The sequence below is a fragment of the Acomys minous genome (genome assembly GCF_964271855.1).
Source record: "Acomys minous genome assembly, chromosome: 8".
NCBI lineage: Eukaryota > Metazoa > Chordata > Mammalia > Rodentia > Muridae > Acomys > Acomys minous.
In genome coordinates this window covers 113,115,348-113,121,790 of record NC_140489.1, presented here as the reverse complement: position 1 = coordinate 113,121,790, position 6,443 = coordinate 113,115,348, and the positions used below count along the sequence as shown (strand labels likewise).

General features: G+C 44.6%; 1 long non-coding RNA gene across 1 annotated transcript; it reads right to left on the bottom strand.

The window, feature by feature from the left end:
* Window positions 1-113: 113 nt before the first annotated feature.
* On the bottom strand, window positions 114-1,810 carry LOC311603876. Its single transcript, XR_014781298.1, has 2 exons — window positions 1,644-1,810; window positions 114-1,301 (listed from the first exon to the last, which is right to left on the bottom strand). It is a non-coding gene; the product is annotated as an uncharacterized lncRNA (long non-coding RNA).
* Between the last annotated feature and the right edge of the window lie 4,633 nt (window positions 1,811-6,443).

Below are 6,443 nucleotides of genomic sequence, written 5' to 3'. Positions count from 1 at the left end.
AAAGGTACCATCAACCCCCTTCCTCCCACGACAAAACAAAACAAAACAAAACAAAAACAAACAAAACAAAACAAAACAAACAAAAACAGTAAAGAGGCAAATGGGTCCATGGATCCAAGGAGGCACAAAGAACAATTTATTGGGGATTTATGGACAAAATTTTGTCTTAAGGGCAGCAATATGTGTGGATCTCCACACCCCAACACCAGAGAGAAGGGCTCATATGTTAAGCTAGGCAAAGTGGAACATTCCAATGTACCTGAACTCTCCCAGAACTACTAGCGTGTCCACCATAGTCTGGGTGTCACGGTTGTGACATCACACTCAGCTTACTATCTTAACACTCTGCAGGGCTGGAAATGCATGCCAGGGTCCAAGCCAATGCAGTGGAGTATAACTAAAATGCCCGCCACCGTGTCAAGCTAGGTGCCTCCATGTGGATGGCCCTGGGAGCATTATGCTGATGAGCCTGACTCAGAGAGATAAATATGACTTGATCTCATTTCTTTTTTTTTTTTTTAATCTCATTTCTATGTAGATTCTAAGATTCAACCCTGGGGTGGTTTGAATGAAAATGCCCCCCCCCCCATAGGTTCAGATGTTTGAACACTTGGTCCCCAGTCGATGACACTATTCGGAAGAGCTATAGAATGTGTGGCCCTGTGGGAGGAAGCATGTCACTGGAGGCGAGCTTAATTTAAGGGGTTAAAAACTCCATGCCACTTCCAGCTTGTTCTTTCTACTTCATGCTCGGGGCTCAAGGTGTGAGTTCTCCCCTCTCTCTTCCTGCCGCCATGCCTGCCACTTGCTACTGTGCTTCTGCTCTCTGCCTTGGTGAGTGACTACAGTTGACAATATTGTGTCATAGCCTTGAAATGTCCTTACATGTTCTCACTCCAAGTAGAGAAGGAAATGGAAACTCAGGGAGGTGATGGAGATGTTAATAGTTTGACCAGGGCGATCACTTCATAATGCATACATACACCCAAACATCAAGTTGTACAGCCTAAGTGTCTTAAATATGCACAGTTCCAATTTGTCATACTTCAGCAAAGTTGAAAAATTAGAATCCGTTCAGATCCTGGAGCCGGAGCATGAGACTGAAATAAATGTCCTTTGTGCGGCTTGTTTTTAGTTGGCATCATCTGAGTCACGATATATCGAAAGCTCTGAGATGGTTTGTGATGTTAGCGACGTTACCATATGCACCAGATGATTTCAAGCCATAATGTAACTGGGATTGTACTCAGTGGTAGAGCAGCTGCCTAGCATGCACCAGGGCTCGGGTTCTATCCTCAGATCTGAAAGAGAAAAGGAAGGGGAAGAGACAATGGTAATGACTTGTATGTCCTTGAAGTCTGGAACCTCACTGTATCATCATCATTATCATCATCACCACCACCACCATCATCACCACCACCACCACCACCATCATCACCACCACCACCACCACCATCATCATCATCATCATCATCATCATCATCATCATCATCATCTTGCGTCCATGACTTTTATAACAAGGTTAGGGAGGTAAGCAATGCTAGTAAACACTACGTTCAATAAACACTTGCTAACTTTAATTAGAGATGATCTCCTATGTTCCGTGATAGAAAACATCAAACATTTTAATTTAAAAATCCTACTCAGAATCCTTCAGGCTCGTCACTCACAGGAAGCAGGAGGCACAGTGGGACCGTAGCTGAAGGAAATAGCTTCTTGGCAGTCCTCTTTTCTTTTCCCCTTCTGTTGAAAACACTGCCAGCGCCAAACAGAGCAACGCCGCCGTGTGTCCTGGGAGAGTCGAGCAACATCAATCCTATTAAACCAAAAGTGGAACAGAGTGCAGAGTCCAGCAGGCGAGAGGCTTGCTGGGGTCTTGGCAGCAAAAGACAGGCAGAAATGGTCACAAGGAGCTGGGGTACAAGCCAGGCCAGCTGCAAACCCAAAGGTCTGTGTCCATCATGACAGGTGCCAGCGGCTGCTGGTTAAAGGATCACAGGAACTGCAGGATTCATTTCCCAACCTGCCCTGCATTGGCATCCTGCGTGCCCCACTCTACCCCACTTGCACTCGGAAGTCCATGCTCCCTAATTTCAGCCCGCTTCAACCTGGCACCCCTGCCTACCTTTTCTTTTGAACAACAACATCTGGGTCGTGGCATTTCTTCTTTGCTTGATAATGCTTAAATGGCCTCTCTTAAAATAGTGAGTGTTAAGGTCTCTCTAGCCTGTCTTGGGAAACCACTTCCATGACTGTTTTTACTGGGGAGCCCAGGTATTTAGTCAGGCACTTTCTCTCGGTCCTTGGTTATAGGAAGTCAGAAGCAGTCTTGGGTGAAAATCCTCAAATGTTGCTGTGGACTCAGGCATAGCCCAGTTTGTGAATCCACGGAACTTCATCTCAAAGGGATGACTGCAGGAGCAGAAGGCATCAGGGTAGCTGGTTGGCAGCTGGTTGGCAGCTGGTTGGCAGCAGATGCCGAAGGCCTGGTAATCAGGAAGTACTCAGGAACGACCCCAGGCCCAACCTTTGTGTCCATGACACTGGACACCTATGAGAACTAACTCCAAAGGAGGGGCTCCTGTATTTCCTACCAGGATTGATCTCATACCTGTGATAAGCATGGAGTTAGAGGGATTTGGAATCTAGCTTTAATGAGAGATGGAGGGTACAGTAAAAAAAAAATGGTGGGTGGAAGACATGGTAATGGGGATATTTCCTGGAGGAGAAGCGACCTTTGGGATTATTCTGTACGATGGAAAAAGAATTGCTCTTCCTTTCCGCTCTCGTAATGTTTTACAGAACTTTGAGGTGGGGGGGAGGGGGAGGAAAGAAAGTCAGCATAGTTAGAAATTTTATGTTTTCTGCACTAAGCAGAAAATCATTTTGATAGCACCCAGACAGCTCTTCACAAACCAAGAGCACGTATCAAAGTAGGAACACACCTGGTTATAAACTAGGACTGAACCTCCCTTTTGATAGGTCCAAATCAGATAACACGTCGTCCAATGGAACAGTGAGCTGAAGGAAACACCCCGGATCCAGGATAACATTTGAACTTGTTCACCAAGATCAAAAGGTCTCCTCCCAAAAGTATGTCAGTAATTTAATCCTCCCCGCCATGTAATCTGGTTTGCTATTGTAAATCAATGCAAAATCACGACAGCAAACACTTAAATAAATATATGCTTCAAGCCTGGGCAATTGCCCAGAAGTACAATGCATCCAAAGATCCAATATCCTGACATTTAATAAAAGTTTGAATTATATTTGCAGCCTGCTATGATTTAATTTTCCTGAGTTCAATATTTAATAAAACTATAAAAATCTATTACATGTATCTTGTGCCATTGAGCAACTATCGCTGACCTGTCTTTTTCTAGTGCCACGCTGAAACAGATTAAATCCCAATTTCACCATTAGCTAGTTGGGAAACAAATCATTCAATCTATCTGTCCTTCGGGTTTCTCCCCCAGTTAAACAGGGATTAAAAGAGAATCTGCTTAAGGTGGCTGTAGGGACCATTCACCGGTTGTACATGAAGCGATGGGACCCCTGCTGGGCCTGCTGGGAGGGCTCAGCCCAAGTTAGTTAGCTTTAATATCTTTTAAAGTGGAACTGGTACACTCTTGTTCTTGTTTTGTTCGCCTGCTGGTGTCAAATAACTGCACACAAACTCTTTTTAGAGAGAGAAGGATTTTCTCAATTTGTGAATTCAACAAGGGCAATCTGAGGTTGAGTGAGGCTGGCCTTGCTAGCAGTGATCTATCTTGACTCAAACTCCGAGTCCTGTGAAAGCTGATGTTAGGGCAAATTTGAACTGTCATGGGCTTCTGAGCTCCAAAGCCGATAAAACGGTCACAAAACCCTGGGGAAAAAAAAAAAAGAAAGGCGGTAAGTAACATACTGCTTGTATCTAATTCTGCCATTTCCACTGCAAGCCCTATAACACTAAGAAACATCCCTGGAGGCCGTGGATCGTCAAGCAGCTAGAAGGCAGGCAGTGATGCTGGCTCACTGTGTAAATGAGTCAAGGCTGTGGGCCTTGACTCGACAAAGACCTGATAACGCCTCTTTTCTTCATGAGCGCTCAGACTGCATCAGAGCAAAGTATTCATGAGACTGAGACAGCTGAATGCAAATATTTTACTTAATTTTTTTTCTCTGTAACACTGTCGGGGGGGAGGGGGCTTCGATTTTCCTCCTGGGTGTCTGATCATTTTGGAAGGATCTGGCACAGCATGCTTAACAACAACAGCTCCTACTTATCAACAGTTTAAGTCATTTAACCTGTAGGACGGTCCAGGCTACAGTTATTACCCTTGTGCCGGTTTTAAAGCTGATGAAATAATGGGAAATGGAAAGATTGAATTTTTCTAAAATCATATAGCTATTGACCTGAGCACAGCAGCCTGAGACGAGGTCTTATCTAACTCCAGGAAACACCGCTTTTAACTACTGCACTGCAGTAAACACTGTGTTCTATAGAGACTGGGAAAATGGCTCAACCGGTAAAGTGTTTGCTGTGCAAACATGAGTCTCTGAGTTTGTATCCCCCTCACCTATGTAAAAAGCCAGGTGTGGTGGTGTGGCTCCCAGGGCTGAGGGTTAGAAACAGGAGGCTCTCAAGGGGCAAGCCGACCAGCCAGGCAAGCCAACTGACAACCCCAGACTCAGTAAGAGACCTTGTCTCAAACAATAAAGTGGAGAGCAACAGAGGAAGACACCTGATGTTGACCTCTGAGTGCCACAAGCACAGGCACACCCGCAGTGACCTCTCAGTGCTACAAGCACAGGCACACTCACACATACTGGTACAGACTCCTGCATACAATTGCAAACACAGAAACGGAATCACAAATAACCGATAAGAAAATCTTGCCTACTTCATTGTTTAAAGAAAGCTGAAGTGCAAGCCAGGTGTGGTGACATGTAATTTTAATCCCAGTACTCAGGAGGCAGAGGCAGGTAGATCTCTGAGTTCAAAGCCAGCCTGGTCTACAAAATGAGTTACGGAACCACCAGGGCTACAAAGAAAAACCTGTCTCAGAGAAATAAATGAAACCCAAAACAACAACAACAGAAAAAAAAAAAAGCCTCCCCACAAAAAGCTGAAATTTAGAGGTATGAAGTACTTGCCCAAATGCTTCATCAAAGGAAATCCTGGGACTTGAACTTAGAACTCCTGACTAACAATCGAAGACCCTTTCTCCTTTACCAAAAGCAAGTTTTCTACCTTTGATAAGCAGGTCCTCCCGAGAGAGTGCTAAGAGGCCTTCTTTTTCGGACATGATTTGCTCTTGTGTCACAAGCTTTATCAATTCTTTTGTAATCCCAAAAATATTGACATAAATTAAAATCTGTAGGCTGGTAGTCAAAACATCCATGGTTGTGGGTTTTTTTTTCTTTTCTTTTAATTTTCCTGAATTTGGAATTTCCAGGTAGGCCATAAATCCTAATACAAACCTCTTTCCAGAGAATGGGTTGGTGAAGGAAAAAAGAAAAAAGGGGGGAAAAAAGACAATTTAAGCCAATTGTGCCTGCCATTTATTCACCAGATAGTTGCCAAGTGACAGATGTGGGGGACAAGTTCCCTGGTGAAATCCAGCATCTTACTTACAATGCCTATTGTGCCTGGTCCATTTGTTAAAGATGTGCACGGTCCCCCAGCCACATGGTGATTGTTCACCAAAAGAGAATGCAAATCTAATTACTATGACACTAAAGCTTATTTGTAGTTTAAAGAGATGGCTGGGCTTTTTTTTTTTCACTTGTTTTTACTATAGTCATGAGAGAGGCGAGAACGTGGAGTCCCCACCCAACTCAGTTCCCTAAGAAGAGCGTATTTAAAGTTGCAGACAAGGGTCTAATTGTTAAAGATATTACACCAAGAAAAAGAAGCTGTGTACTTTGACCTGGAACCTCGGAAGGGACTCCTAGAGGATGCTTCCAAAATTAACTAGCTCCACCCATGATGGGATCAAAGATGTAAAGACCATAACCCACTTGAAAGGTTTTGCTTTGAGATGAGAGTTCATGGGTTCCACGTACGCACAGAGCTGACTAGAGAAGTGTTTTCCTGGCTCACCCACTCAGAAGTTGCTACCTCATTGGTCCAAGAAGCACATTTTCTGCTCAAACCGATGGCTGACCTTGTCATCGTCCATGTGCCCTTGCTTTTGTAGTCATGCAAGATGCAAAGGTTGCAGAGTCATGCAGGCTTCCAAACAGATGTGAAAGAAGAGCCAGGGAGGCTGGTCTGTGCTTGGTGGGTCTGGAGTCCCTGTAGGGTTGCCAGAGCACGTAATGCAGAGTGAAGGCTAAGCTGCCTTAGCCTTAAGGGGAGACTGCAGGATACCGGAGATGTCAGGGCTGTAGGACATATGCCAAGGAAAATCGCAGGTACCGAGTAGAGCCAGCTCAAGAGAAGAGGCCATATGGTC